Source organism: Piliocolobus tephrosceles, chromosome 17 (genome assembly GCF_002776525.5).
Source record: "Piliocolobus tephrosceles isolate RC106 chromosome 17, ASM277652v3, whole genome shotgun sequence".
NCBI lineage: Eukaryota > Metazoa > Chordata > Mammalia > Primates > Cercopithecidae > Piliocolobus > Piliocolobus tephrosceles.
The window spans coordinates 69,916,970-69,931,473 of NC_045450.1; positions in this window are offsets into that span (position 1 = coordinate 69,916,970).

Genomic DNA, 14,504 nt, shown 5'->3' on the forward strand with positions numbered 1-14,504 from the left:
GAGGTCAGGAGTTCGAGACCAGCCTAGCCAACATGGTGAAACCCTGTCTCTACTAGAAATACAAAAGTTAACCAGGCATGGTGGCGGGCGCCTGTAGTCCCACCTACTTGGGAGGTTGAGGCAGGAGAATGGCGTGAACCCGGGAGGCGGAGGTTGCAGTTTGCCAAGATCGCGCCACTGCGCTTCAGCCTGGGCGACAGAGCAAGAGTCCGTTTCTGAATGAATGAATGAATGAATGAATGAATGAATGAATGAATAAAACAATGGAAATGGCATCAGAGCCCTACACCTGGTAGAGGAGGAGGTGTGAGCTGACCACGGTGCCCGCTGCAGGGGACTCTTCAGTGACTGGAGGGCAGAGGTAGGGCTACAGTCCTGGGAGGGAGTTCTGAACTGGGGGTTGACAGCACATGCTTGGGGTTTGGCTTATCTGTAAGGTACTGGGGAGCCACTGAAAGTGAATGAATGAAAGCTCCCTGGGGCAAGATGGGCCTATTTCCTGCTCCAACCCCAGCATCTTGAACAGGGCCTGGGACATCCTAGGAGTTCTCTCATCACTAGTTGAATGAATGAATGAATGAATGAATGAAGGGTTCGGAGGGAAGAATGCAGAGAGCTTGGCCCTGGGTAGGGGCAGTGGAGAGGAGGGCAGTGAGGAGCTGAGGCCTGAGGTTCTGCCTTGGACCACTTGGCCTGTGGTGCTGTTGGACCCAACACAGGCCTGGGGGTGAGTGGGTGCGGGAGGACGCCTGGGAGGTGGCGTCCTGCTATTGATGTTTTCTCTGCCCAGGTTCTCCCCACACACAGGGTTGGGGGGACGTGCCAGCCTGCCCTGACCTTCCCAGAGTCCCCCTCCAGCATCTGCTGCCTACCTCCTCCTCCGTTAGAGCTTGTTTGTTTTTCTTCCAGAACCATCGCCTCTCACCAAGGCAGCCATCCAAGGTGGGCGGTGTTCCTGAGACATCCTCTGGCCCCCGCACCCCTGTGGCGGCGGCCTGGTTGGGGCTGGTGCTGCGGTTTCGTCAGCCCTTGGCTCTGGGCTCTGCAGGCGGAATCCCGAGCGTGTGTGAGGGCCGCCCTGGCCTCAGCGTGTGTCCTGGGAAGGGGCTTTGGAAGCCTCTCTGCTTGTCTTGGCTGCCTCTGCTCGCTCAGCACTGCCCACACTGGGGCCGCCAGCCTCTGTGCTCCCCCTTGGAGGAGCCAGGCAGGGTTTGGGTCAGAGCTGGGGCGGAGGAAGGCTCCAGGCTGCTTGCCGCAGGGTCTCCCTGGTGGGGCCAGCCCTTGGGGCCTTCAGCAGGGTGGGGGACCCTCAGTCAGGGTGGGGAACCCTCAGTCAGGGTGGGGGGGGCTCCTGTTCTTCTCACCACCACCTGATCTACCCTCCCCCAGTTCATTCATCCACAGGGCTCCTTCCTTCCAGTCCTTCCTTCCCCAACAGATAGTTAATGAGCACCTACTGTGTGCTAGACTGGCTAACACCACCTGCACACCCGGGCCTGGGGAGGGCAGTGCTGTTTTCTTTTTTCTTTTTCTTTTTTTTTTTTTTTTTGAGATGGAGCCTTGCTCTGTTGCTCAGGCTGGAGTGCAGTGGTGCGATCTTGGCTCACTGCAACCTCTACCTCTCGAGTTCAAGCAATTCTCCTGCCTCAGCCTCCCGAGTAGCTGGGATTACAGGCCACCACCACACCCCCCTAATTTGTTTTTGTATTTTTGGTGGAGATGAGGTTTCACCTTGTTGGCCAGACTGGTCTCGAACTCCCGACCTCAAGTGATCCACTTGCCTCTGCCTTCCAAAGTACTGGGATTATAGACATGAGTCACCACGCCAGGCCTGGCAGTGGCTTTTTCTAGTGAAAAGTCACTGGAAGGTGTTAATGGGGGCAGTGGCCAGAGCTGGGCATTTAAAGACCCTCCTAGTGCAAGGTGGCTGCCTCTGAGGACGAGCAGGTATTGAGCACCAGGTGTGAGGCAGGGCATGTGAGCAAGGCTGGCAGAGAGCCCTTCCTGGGGAGCTTGGCAGAAGGCGCTGCAGGGGTGGGGAGGACTGTCTGCTTCAAGAGCCCTAAGAAGGGACACTGATCTGTCTTTGCATGGCTGCCCTGAGTCCCCCTGGGCTCCTCCTGCAAGCCCTTCCTGGAGCCTGGCCTCAGGGTCCTGGCGCTTCCATGCCTTCAGGACTAAGCACCTTCCCACCTAACCTGGGCTGCAGGAAGCGAGGCTGGGAGAGGTGAGAGCTGGAGAGCCAGGGCGGGCCCCACGGCTCCCAGCTCCTAGTGAGGGCTCTTCCAGGTAACTCCGTACCTGATCTTGGGGAGCCACAGGAACACAGGCAGGGTTGGGGGTCCCACCGGGGCTATGATTCTGCCGTTTGTCATGATTCAATAGAAATCTCTTCTCCATCTTGATCACGCCAGTTCTGGATCCTGAAATCCGATACTGAAATCCTGAAAATCTCAGATCCCAAAGCAAGTGGAAGTCTGGTTTGCCAGCTGAGGTCTGGAAATGTTTTTGGTCTTGGTCTACTGGTAACGGGGTGCATCCTTCTGCATCGGAGCATCAGGCCTGACGTTGAACTGTATGCACTTGACTGTGAATGTCTGTGGCCTGGTAGAAACACCCTGGCTCAGGGCCCAGAGTGAGCCTGCAGCCCTGTAGTGCCACCAGTGAGTGGCTTTGAGCCACGGAATCTCTGAAGACTGAATCTCTCCGAGCCTCAACTTGCTTATCTGTTAAGTGGGACATTGGTTTTGGCCTCCAAGGGTTCTTGTGAAGATGAAAGAAGTTAACAGGAACGTGATGCTTGGCCATTGTGACTGTTCTGTTGACACGCGGGTGCCCAAGTTGTTCTCTGTGCGTGTCCCCTCCTCCCCAGTCATTAGCCCAAGGGCTTCCCCGAATGGAATCCCACACCCTTCCTGCTGGTGCTGGGCCCCTCCCCCAGCTGCACAGCCACAGCCAGAGCCCCTCAGTTGGCTCAGGCCCCCTTCGGGTAGACCAGACCCCCGCCAAGGAGGAGAGGGGTGGAGCGTCAGCATCCAGCACTTCTGACCCCTGCATTCCTCAGCAACGACTGTCCTGGGGGCTGCTGCTGGCCTTTCCTGCCACCTTCCCTGTTGGGGTTCACAGCCCAGGAGTCCTGGCAGGGACAAGGGGCCGGTCACTGAGCCTCTCTGAGCCTCACCTGAAGCGAGGGGAAGATGGTAGTTCCTGCTGCTGGGGGTCTCCCGGACTTAAGTGAGACGGTGCGTGGAGGGGTCATGAAGAGCTGGAGCCTGGGTGTGCCCTGCGAGGTTCCTCAGGGCCACTGTCGACATGTTGCCCACAAGGACTGCCATTGTCCTGAGCATGGTGACAGCTGAGGGTGTCAGAGTGGGCGTTCAGACCTCGTCTGTCTTGGCTGAATTGTATTCAGAGGCTGGTGCTGGGTTGGGGGGTCCCAGGTAATTATGATTCCTGCATAGTCGGGGAGCAGCGAGGCTGGACGCAGGACCCGGGGAAGCAGAAGTGCGACTTTCTGTAAGTCATGGAGAGATGTTCCCATCATTCTAATTCCCTCTTAAAAAATGCCCTCTTAAAAGCTGCCACCCGAGGCCCTGGTGTCTCTGAGTCCAGTCTGGAGGCTGGAAGAGGCTGTTTCCATCTTCCAGGGATGCCTGTCAGGTTTTTCAAAGCTTTAGCCGGGCCTCCCCCATGAAACGAGCCTCCTTCCTCCTCTGGAGACAGCTCTGAGCTTGAACCTGGTTCTGATACTTCCTAGCTGCGTGACCTTGGGCTCAGCCGCATGACCCTGAGCTCGTTGCTTCTCCTCCCAGAGCCTCAGTTCTTTGTGTCTGTAAAAGCGGGGCTGTTGGTTTTCATCCTAGAGGGCTGTGGTGAGTCGATGCTGGGGCACCCAGCATAGCCCCTGGCACCTGGCAGTTACCCCTGAGGGCGTGCTTCCCAGTGCTACCTCCCAGGCCCTCTCTGTCTCTGCCCCACCCTTTCCCAAGTGGGCATTGCGTGATATCATGCTGGTAGCTTGCAGTCTGCTGCCGTGGGAGTGTTTACACCAGGGAAATGGGCAGGTACTGCAAGCTGGAGTTGTTTATTTTTTTCAGAAAGCTGGTGGTTAAACATTTACCTCACCTCAGGGTGGGGGCGTTGGTGAGTCTCTGAACAAACAGTGTCAGTTACTCGGTGTGGTCCCCCAGTGCCTGGATTTAGGAATATGTCACTCAGCTAGTAAGCCACTGAATAGGGATTCAAACTCAGGTCTGTGTGACTCTGAAACCCTGCGCTTTATGTACTCAGCCCTACTAGGGTGGTCTGGGAGGGCTTCCTGGAGGCGGTGTGGCTCCTAGCTGGGATTCAAAGGACTTTCTCCCCCAGATCTGTCCTCCTGTGCTCACTTTAGGACTAAGAGTGGCCGATGCCCTTTATGGAATCTCATGGCCTACACTACAGACCCCCTCCCCGGGCACCCCCAGCCCACACTGGGCAGCCTGCCCTCCCTTCCTGGTGGCTGCTGGGAGGGGAGGGAGCTGGCCCCTCCGAGGCTGCTCATCTCTCCTAGCTGCTGTCTGCACCTGGGGTCAGCCAGGTTCCCTTGCTCGCTGCTGCACCGTCCTGGTGTCCCTGCCTCCGCCCTGAGCCCTCCACTCTCAGGAGTTGCAAGAGTCCCATGTCCCCAAGTGATTTGTGCTGGTGCTCACTGGCATTACAGATTCACTGCCCATCACACGCCAGGCATCTCGCCCTGTGGATGCCTGCAGAGGCCCTCACTTCCTCTCCTGGCACCAAGGAAGACTGTAATGCCTTCCTGTCCACAAGCCTCAGTATCCTCTGCTCACCCCACCCCCCCGCAAGTAGCCACCCTCCTGCTTCCCCTCTGCCAGAGGCCCAGCAGCCCTCAGGGTCTGTCCCTGCTGGCCAGGGCCTGCACACAGGCGATGTGTCACCCTCCCCGCACCCCCACTCAGGAAAGGGTGGGTCAGTGCAGTCAGCAGGACCACATGGAACTGGGCAGTTGGTGAAGACCACCTTCCGTCTTCCTGTCGGTGCCCCGCGGGGCGGGGCCTGTGCTCAGCCACTTTACACTGGTCCTTCTTTTAAACTCACAGCAGCACAGCGTGGACAGTGCTGTCACCAGCGCTTTACAGATGGGCGCACCGAGGCCCATCCAGGACAGCCATGCCTGCTGGGCTTGAGAGGGCAGCCCCTGTCCCAAGCAGGGAGGGCTGGACGGGGACTCTGGAAACAGGAGGTTTAGGACAGTGACCCCGACCCCACTCCTCCTTAGAAAAATTTTGATGCTGGCCCTGCTCCTGGGGATTCTGATATAATTGGCTTGGGGTGGACCTTGGGCTTAGACATTTTTGCAAAGTTCTCTAGGTGACCCGGTGTGTGTTTTTTTTTTTTTTTTTTTTGAGGCAAGGTCTTGTTCTGTCATCTAGGCAGTAGTGCGATCATGGCTCACTGCAGCCTTGACTTCTTGGACTCAAGTGATCCTCCCACCCCAGCCTCCTGAGTAGCTGGGACTACAGGCGCACACCACCAAGCCCAGCTAATTTTAAAAATTTTTTGCAGAGATGGGGTCTTACTATGTAGCCCAGGCTGGTCACAGACTCCTAGGCTCAAGCAGTCCTCCTTCCTTGCCTTCCTGAAGTGCTGGGATTACAGGCACAAGCCTCTGCGCCCATCCCCCAGGTGACTAACGTGTAGCCCCCGAGGAGACACAGAGTCAGTTTCCGAAGTGTGTGATCCTGATACAAATGACCGCACCCGTTGCCACCTAAAACATACATCTATTATACTTCAGTTCTGGAAGTCCAAAGCGCAAAATCATTCTTGCTGGGCCAGGCTACAGTCAAGGTGCCAGCAGAGAGGTCCTTTCTGGGGGCTACAGGGGAGAATCTCTTTGCTTCTAGAGGCTGCCTGGGAGGGGAAGGACGTTGGAGGGCAGTGGGACTTACCCCAAACGGGGACACACACCCCTTTCCTCACAGTTTTGCTGCTGGAACTGTGTCCCTGGCATCACTGCCTGTGTTGAAGAAGGTGGTGGCGTGTGGCTGCTCGCGGCTGGGTGCACACAGCAATCCCAGGAGCTTTGCACATGCCCTCCTGGAAGGTGGGGCTGGGAAATAAACCACAGGAGCCATGTGTTGGCCTCTACGTGGCAGCAGGAGCTGGGGTGGAAAGAGCTCCCAGAGATGTTGTGAGTGGAGGAGCAGGGAGCCGGCTCCGTGTCTGGTGTGCCGTGGTTTGTCCTGGCAGGTGAGAATGTGTGTGGACGCATCTATGCTTGTGTGTACACGTGGCAGATTGGGGGGAGACGCATAGGAAGGGTCTACCATGGTCATTTTTGGGAGTCCAAGCAACCTTCACTTTTAACTGTTTCTACTGTTTGGCTTTTAAAAAATCATATGTTGGCCAAGCACGGTGGCTCATGCCTGTAATCCCAGCACTTTGGGAGGCCGAGGTGGGAGGATCACCTCAGGTCAGGAGTTTGAGACCAGCCTGACCAACATGGCAAAACTTCGTCTCTACTAAAAATACAAAAATTTGCTGGCATGGTGGTGGGCACCTGTAATCCCAGCTACTTGAGAGGCTGAGGGGGAGAACCACTTGAACCCAGGAGGAAGAGTTTGCAGTGAGCCAGGATGGCGCCATTGCACTCCAGCCTGGGCAACAGAGTAAGACTCCATCTCAAAAAAAAAAAAAAAAAATCATGTGTCTCACTATTTAACATTTTTGAAAGTCTTTGATCTCAAAAGAAACGTTATGGGGGCCAGGAGGCTATCTTTATTACTGGGTCACAGCTTAGAAATAAGCGTGGTTCAGTGGGGGTGTCTTTCTCTGGTTAGCTGTTCCCTTAGGGTGGCACACGTTTGTCACTAGCTGGAGGGGGTGGGAGGGTCCCCGTAGATCTCACGGTGGCAGGTGCATGCAGTTTTGCTGTGCCCTCGAGGGGTGCACATCCACCAGGGCTGCCCACCACGCTGGTGCTGTTACAATAGGCTTGCAGCGTGGCTGGTGCTGTTACAATAGGCTTGCAGCGTGGCTGTAGGTCTGCTTCAGGGAGCTTGTAGTGGGGGCGGGACGGTGTCCAGCCTGCAGAGGAAAGCCAAAGCGTCAGGTGTGTGAAGGGCAGTGTGGACAAAGGGGTAAACAAAGTCACAGGGCACACTGAGAGGAACCCTGGGTGAACATCCCTGAGAGTAGTGGGTGCACCTCCCTGGACCCCACTGCGCCTCCTGGAGGCCAGGGGGGAAATGAGATAAGAGTGGGGTACAGTTTAGTGTCCTAGTGAGGAGCATGGACAGAGGCCACGGTTCCTGTTTGCCCTGAGGAAGAGTGTAATGCCTTCCTGTCCGCAAGCCTCAGTATCCTCTGCTCACCCCACACACCCCTGCAAGCAGCCACCCTCCTGCTTCCCCTCTGCCAGAGGCCCAGCAGCCCTGGTCTGCCACCATGTTGGGTGACTCAAGCCATTGCTTAACCGTCTAGGGCCACACTTAACCTCCTGAAAGATGGGCACGCAAGACAGCTTCCTCCAGAGGTATTAGTTAGGTCTCCTCCCACACTATCTCCTGCTTAACGTGCTCACACTCACGTGACACTATAGTATTATTTATTGCATTATTCATATAAACAAGATTCCCCCCCCCCTTTTTTTGAGACAGTCTTGCTTGGTTACCCAGGCTGGAGTGCAGTGGCGCAATCTTAGCTCACTGGAGCCTCGACCTCCCAGCCTCCTGAGTAGCTGGGACTACAGGTGTGCACCACTATGCCGGCTAATTTTTGTATTTTTTGTAGAGATGGGTTTCCCCCTGTTGCACAGGCTGGTCTTGAACTCCTGGGCTCAAGTGATCTGCCCACCTCAGCCTCCTAAAGCACTATAATTTCAGACGTGAGCCACCATACGGCCAAGATGCCCCTTTTTCAATATAAGTTTATTTTAAAAGGAAACTTTATACCCCAACTGTGGTTAGCAGAATGATGGTCCCCAAAGATGTCCACTTCCTAATCCCTGGAGCCTGTGAATATGTTGGTTACTTGGAATGGGGGTGGGCCGGGCGCGGTGGCTCACGCCTGTAATCCCAAAACTTCAGGAGGCTGAGGTGGGTGGATCACCTGAGGTCGGGAGTTCAAGACCAGCTTGAGCAAAATGGAGAAATCCCATCTCTACTAAAAATACAAAATTAGCCAGGTGTGGTGGTGCATGTCTGTAATCCCAACTATTTGGGAGGCTGAGGCAGGAGAATTGCTTGAACCTGGGAGGAGAGGTTGTTGTGAGCTGAGATTGCACCATTGCACTCCAGCCTGGGCAACAAGAGCTAGACTCTGTGTCCAAAAAAGAAAGAAAGAAAGGGGGCATTAAGGTAGCAGGTGGAATTAAGGCTGCGAATTAACCCTGGATTATGCTGGTGGGCCCAGTGTAATCACAGGGTCCTTAGAAGTGGGGAGGAGGCAGAAGAGAGTCAGAGAGGTGGGATGCAGCAGGGACTCACCTGGAATTGCTGGCTTTGAAGATGGAAAGAGGGGCCATGAGCCAAGGGATGCAGGCGGCTTCTAGAAGCTGGCCTGATGTCTTTGAGCCTCAGCCCTTGCCCTGCTATTAAAGCTGGAGATCGGCTAGTATTTGAGAGGCACGGAAGCCAGAGCAGCACCATTCCGAGACTTTCTGCTGGGAGCATGGGGAAGGGAAGTTTCGCTTCCTGTGTGTGGACGTGACGCTGCGTTTCCACCTGGTCCGGGGCAGAGCCTCTGCCTGACACATACCCATCCATGTGTCCCATTATTATTGTTGCTGTTGTCATTGTCCCATCATCCTTGGAGAAGGAGCTTCTTCCTAACTGACTGTGTTTAAAAACACTTCCCCTCTTTTCTTGCCCCTTTTGATTGGATTTCTTGGATATAAAGTTTCATGCCCTAATCTTGTTTAAAAGCAGTTACATTAAACATTTTAACTCTTTAATAGTCCTTACTATCTCTTCCAGTTAATTGTATGAACCGGACTTGTAACAGATTAGGGACGTTTAATAGAAAAAAAGTGTCCTCTGGTTGGAGGGGGACGGCCAGACTGTGGGCACTGCCTGGGGTTGCCTTGTCCAGCTCTGGCAGTTCCAGGACATGGACTCTAGGTGGCGCCAAAACCCAACCCTACGCTTTCCAGGTCCTCCCTGGGGCTTCTGCCTTCTGCGTGTGTGTGTGTGTGTGTGTGTGTGTATAGGGGGTGTCTGCCTGTGTTAGTGGAGGGGGCAAGGTGTCTGCATGTGTGTGTGGGAGGTGTCTGCGTGTGTTGGGGAGCAAGGCGTGTGTGTGTGTGGAGGGGGGTGTCTGGGTGTGTTAGTGGGGAGACGAGGTGTCTCTGCGCGTGTGTGTATTGGGGGGTGTCTGCATGTGTTAGTGTGTAGGGCATCTGTGTGTGACTGTGTGAATGCGTGTGAGTTGCAGGAAATCTGAGCCCACATACACTAGCACCCGTGTTCTTTTGTGGAGCGTGGTGGACATGGGGTGTCATGGAGGCCCCCTGCAGGATGCCCCAGCTTCAGGGACCCTGCGCGCACACGCGCGCACACGCACACGTGCACACACACACTCACATACACGCTGTCTGCAGGAGATGTGATTAGCAGATGTGCAGGAGCAGCCGTGATTTATGTCCCCAGTCGTCTAATTATCCCCAGCCCTGGAGGAGGGGAAATGAGGCGCTTTACAGGGCTGGGAGCCTGAAATCTCAGCAGGGGCTCTGGGCGCCAGGCCCACCCCAGTCCCACCCTCGGAGGCCCCAGAACCCTGGTGGCCTAGAGAGGGCCTGGGGGGCAGCCAAGGGCACTCTGCCTGGAAGCAATGAAATGGGCACCCTCTGGGGGAGCCTCCCCGCTGGATGTCTGTGGCCCTACTGAGCACCAGAGGAAGGGGGGGCTCCGGAAATCAGCCCCTTTGTCACGAAGTCCTGGCTGGCTTGTCCCCCACACCACAGCCCAGGGGAGTGTGGTAGAGGGGCCAGGTTGGGTGACCCCCTGCTCATGTCCCTGAGGCCCTTCCCAGTGCTCTTAGAATACAGTTTTAAGTGGCTCAGGGGGTGTCCCTGGATGGGGCACCACCTTCCTCTGTGACCTGTGTTGTTGCCCACCCCACCCTCCAGGGCTGCTGCCGCTCTGCGCTGTCCCCGAGGCTTTCCTTGACCGCCTCTGGTACGCCTCTCTCTTTGCTCTGTTTCCGCCCAGGCTCTCCTCTCTGGTTTCTCTGGTCACAAGTGTCTGGGTGTTGATTTCGCCGCGGGCTGGATGCTCTGAGTGGGAGGGTCTGCATGTCCCTGTCCATGCTCTGTCCCCAGTGCCTGGAAAAGACCTAGTGAGTAGGAAGTGCTCGATAATTACGCGTTGTTTGGACGGATGGACGATGGATGGGAAACCTGCCGCAGCACTGGGAGGTCCTCAGAGCTCAGTGGGGTCCTCCAGCAAGGGAAGGTGGCTTGGAGGACTGTACAGGCTCCAGAAGGCAGTGGCTGCATGCAGGGACCGGGCCTGAGCCAGGGAGGAGGACAGCATGAGGGCCGGGCTCTCACGCCACAGTCCTCAGAGGAGGCCTGGACCTGGCCGACCATACAGGGGGTTCTTTCTCCTGAGCCTGGCTCAAGCCACTGCCACCACTGCCACTTCTCCCACCCTGCACGCAAAGACCTGCCTGTCCCGGGGTTTAGCAGCAGCAGCGTTGGGGCTCCCCGGCCAGCTGGCCCTGGGCAGGCCACTCACAGCTCCTGCCTCTCATCTTCCACTTCATTGCTGCCCCTGGGGCTGCTGTGAGCACTCAGGGAGGGAACGTGGGGAGGGAGGGGCCGGGCACGTGGGGGACATGACAGGGGCTGGTCTGTGAGTGCAGTGGGGACACCTGAGCCCCCTTCTGAGCAGTGGCACAGCCCCTGCATCCGAGCCTGCACCCGAAGGCCCTTTCTGCCAGGAGGCCTGGGCAGTGGCTTCCTTCTTGTCACTTTTGGCTGTAGGAATTCCTTGGGGACAAATTGCCCAGTGCTGTTGGGTTCAGGACAGCTAGGGGTGACCCTGGCTTTAAAAGAGCTTATTTGAGGCCTGCCTGGTGCCCCCAGCTCTGTCCACCTGCCTGTGGGGCTGAGGGTCGGTGAGGTGCGCAGAGCTGCAGGTGCAAATGGAGAAGGACAGGCAGGCGCCTGCTGCTCATCTTGTGGGGACCCCGCCGGGCAGGTGGGCTTGGGGCCCCAGGAGCCCTGTACCCCTTAGAGAGTCTTCGCTGCTGCCTCCTCCGCCTCGGTCTCCCTCCACCTCCCTCTGCCTTTCTCTTTCTCTGACCGTTTGTCTTCCCACCTCTGCCCAGTTTGGATTCTGGGTCCTTCTGTGTCCTGTGCTGCCATCCTCACTAGCTCTGTCTCTTTCTCTCCTTTTGTCTGTCTCTCCCCTTTTTCCCTCTTCTTTCTGTTTCCTCTGTCTCTTTTCTTTTTTTTTTTTGAGACGGAGTCTTGCTGTGTCTCCTGGGCTGGAGTGCAGTGGCCGATCTCAGCTCACTGCAAGCTCCGCCTCCCGGGTTTTACGCCATTCTCCTGCCTCAGCCTCCGGAGTCGCTGGGACTACAGGCGCCCGCCACCTCGCCCGGCTAGTTTTTTGTATTTTTTAGTAGAGACGGGGTTTCACCTTGTTAGCCAGGATGGTCTCGATCTCCTGACCTCATGATCCGCCCGTCTCGGCCTCCCAAAGTGCTGGGATTACAGGCTTGAGCCACCGCGCCCGGCCCCTCTGTCTCTTTTCTCTTCCCCCTTCTCTCTCTCCATTTTCCTCTCACACTCCCTCCTTTTTCCCTCTGTCTCTCTCGCCCTCCCTTTCTCTGCCGCCTCTTCCTCTCTCTTTGCCTCTCTCTGAGCAGCTGTTACCTAATAGGCTGTTAATGATGATACAGTAAGTGGAAGGCAGAGTCCTGGGGGAGCCGCCATGATCTGTGTAATTGGTCTCGAAGGAGGCAGAAGTATCTAATATTTACACACCAGCATTAGTCCTTTGGGAACCTTATCTTGGCTGGAACCAAGCAGGGAGGGGGGTGCTGGCTGGCGCCGTCTCCCCCCATTGATACCAGCTCAGGTCTTTAGTTAATGGGAACCGCTTCCTCCCTTTGGGGGAAGATACCAAGGTGCAGGCTGAGGTTCCGGGAGGCATGAAGTCAGTGCTGAGAGTGGTTGATTGGACCAGCCTGCATGGGCCCTGGGCACTGGGCACTCCCTTGGAGTTAGTGCTCAACTGGCAGGTGGAGCTCCCGGGATGGGCGAGGGAGACAGACACAGATAGGAGGCAGCTCCCAGGCGATGCCTTCAGCCTCTGGATCCAGCCATGCCTGAAGGCCTCCTGCCCCAGACGCTTCATGTTCCGAGTCCACAAAAGCCCTTTTGCTCAGCCAGTTTGAGGCCCAGCTAAGACATCTTGCCTTTCCCAGGCATGAGAGATATTTAAGCAGCAGTGGCTGCATTTGTGCAGACTTCATTGTGCCCAGTAGCCCAGTATACCCAGCCAGCAGGAACAAAGCTGCCTTAGTGGGCCCAGAGCCCGTCCCTGACTCAGCCCCTTCCCTAGGTCCCATGGGGGATAGCGGCGACCCCTCGCAGAAGGGGGCGTGGGGCCCAGGAGGCATGCTCGCAGCGAGGACTGTGGCACTTGCGGAGGCCCAGCCGGGCTAGCACTCTGTGGGCCTGTGCAGGCAGCAGCCCCGAGGTGAGGCTGCCGTCGCCCGTTTCAGACTGGGACCCTGAGCGGCAGAGCTGGGTTGCCAGCTAGGGCTCCGGGTTCTGGGGAGGGGGCGTGGGGTGCCTCTCCCCAAAGGCTGCTGCCAGCGCCAGCACCAGGACTTCTCACGATCATCACTCTGTGGAGAAACAGCACGGCAGGGCAGAGTCCTGGGTTCCCGCCAGGACACTGGGGGCAGGCGTCCAGCCACTCTGGGGCAGGTCTGGTCCTGGGGCTCCCATTGTCCAGCTGTCCCTACAGCAGGATGTTTGGGAAGGGGGTGTTCTGGTAACCCTGAGGGCCTGGCTTGGAGTCAGGGCTGCCCCTCACAGCTCTGTGCCCACGCGGCACAGGGTCAGGCCGCCCTGCAGTTTGGCAGGTAGGCAGGCAGATGCCGTCCATGGCCCATCGCTCCGGTTGTTCTCCATGAGGGCAGCAACGTCACAGCTGCAGAAGCTGGTGATGCGACAGGCCCGAGAGTGATGCCAGCTGGGCACTTCTCCTTGCCTCGGTTTCCTTGTCTGTAGCAGTGATGAGAACGGCTCCTGCCTCCCAAGCGGTTACGGGGTCCCCTGGGGTGAGGGCAAGGTTTGTGCACCCTCCTGGCTCCTGCTGCAGGTCCCGTGGTGTTGGTCTGCCGTGGCCTCAGCAGCTCTGCTCGGTTCTCTCCTAGTTTTGTTCACCAACTTGAGGCCAGGCCGAGCCCTTGGCTGTGCCCCTTGAAGAGACCCCCTTCCCCCTGCCCACACCAGGGAGGGAGGCCAAGTGGCCTGTCTTTCAGAAGGGGCTTGGACTTTTCCAGGGAGGCCTGGCGAAGAGTCCCGGGTCCCTGGCAGAGGTTCTTGTGGCGCCCTGCTCGTGCCAGCAGTGCACCCCCTCTCGCCTGGGCCCTGTAGGACTGGCTGGCAGTTTACAAACAGAGCAGCTGGCAGGGCGTCTGCGCTTGGCTGGCCCCGCCCCAGCTGGGTGTTCCCGGGATGCCTGATGAGCCCAGCTGGGGGCGGAGGCGCCAGGGCCAGGCCTCCCCCAACCCCCTACTGCTCTGTCTGCAAGCCCCTTGCCATGGAGACCCCCAAGCACCTTTATTGTGCTGCTGATCATCAAAACAATGTGTCCATGGCTTTTTATCTTTGTAATTCAAAAATACCCCGATGTATGAAAAACGGCATTTTGTAAGTGCTATTTTAAGTGCAGTTTTTTTATAACAGCCGTATTGAGATATAATTCACATATCATTGCAAGCCACTGATTTAAACTGTAGAGTTTAGTGGTTTTGAGGATATTCACAGAGTTGCGCAACCATCACCACTATCTAATTCTAGAATATTTCCACCACCCCCAAAAGAAACCCTGCACCCTTAGCTGTCACTCCCCACCCGCACCCCCCATCCCTGGCAACCACCCATCTGCTTCTCCCCATCCCCTCCCTAGTCCCTGGCAGCCACCCATCCACTTCTTGTCTCCAGGCATTGGCCCGTTCTGGACATTTCATCTGTGTGGAATCACAGCACGTGGATGTCTGTGTCTGGCTTCTTTCACTCGGAGTCTGGCTTCCATGTAGCACAAGTCCAGGCTTCATTCCTTTTCATAGCTGAGTAATATTCCGCTGTGTGGGCGTGCCACGCCTCGTTATCTCTTCATCTGTGGATGGATGTTTGGGTTGCTCCCACTTTGGGCTGTTCTGAATCACCCGGCTGTGAGTACGCCTGTGGACGCGTGTCTCCATCCCCGCCGGCACCGTGCCTTCGTATGGGGTTGTGGCTCCTGGGCGTCGCCGTG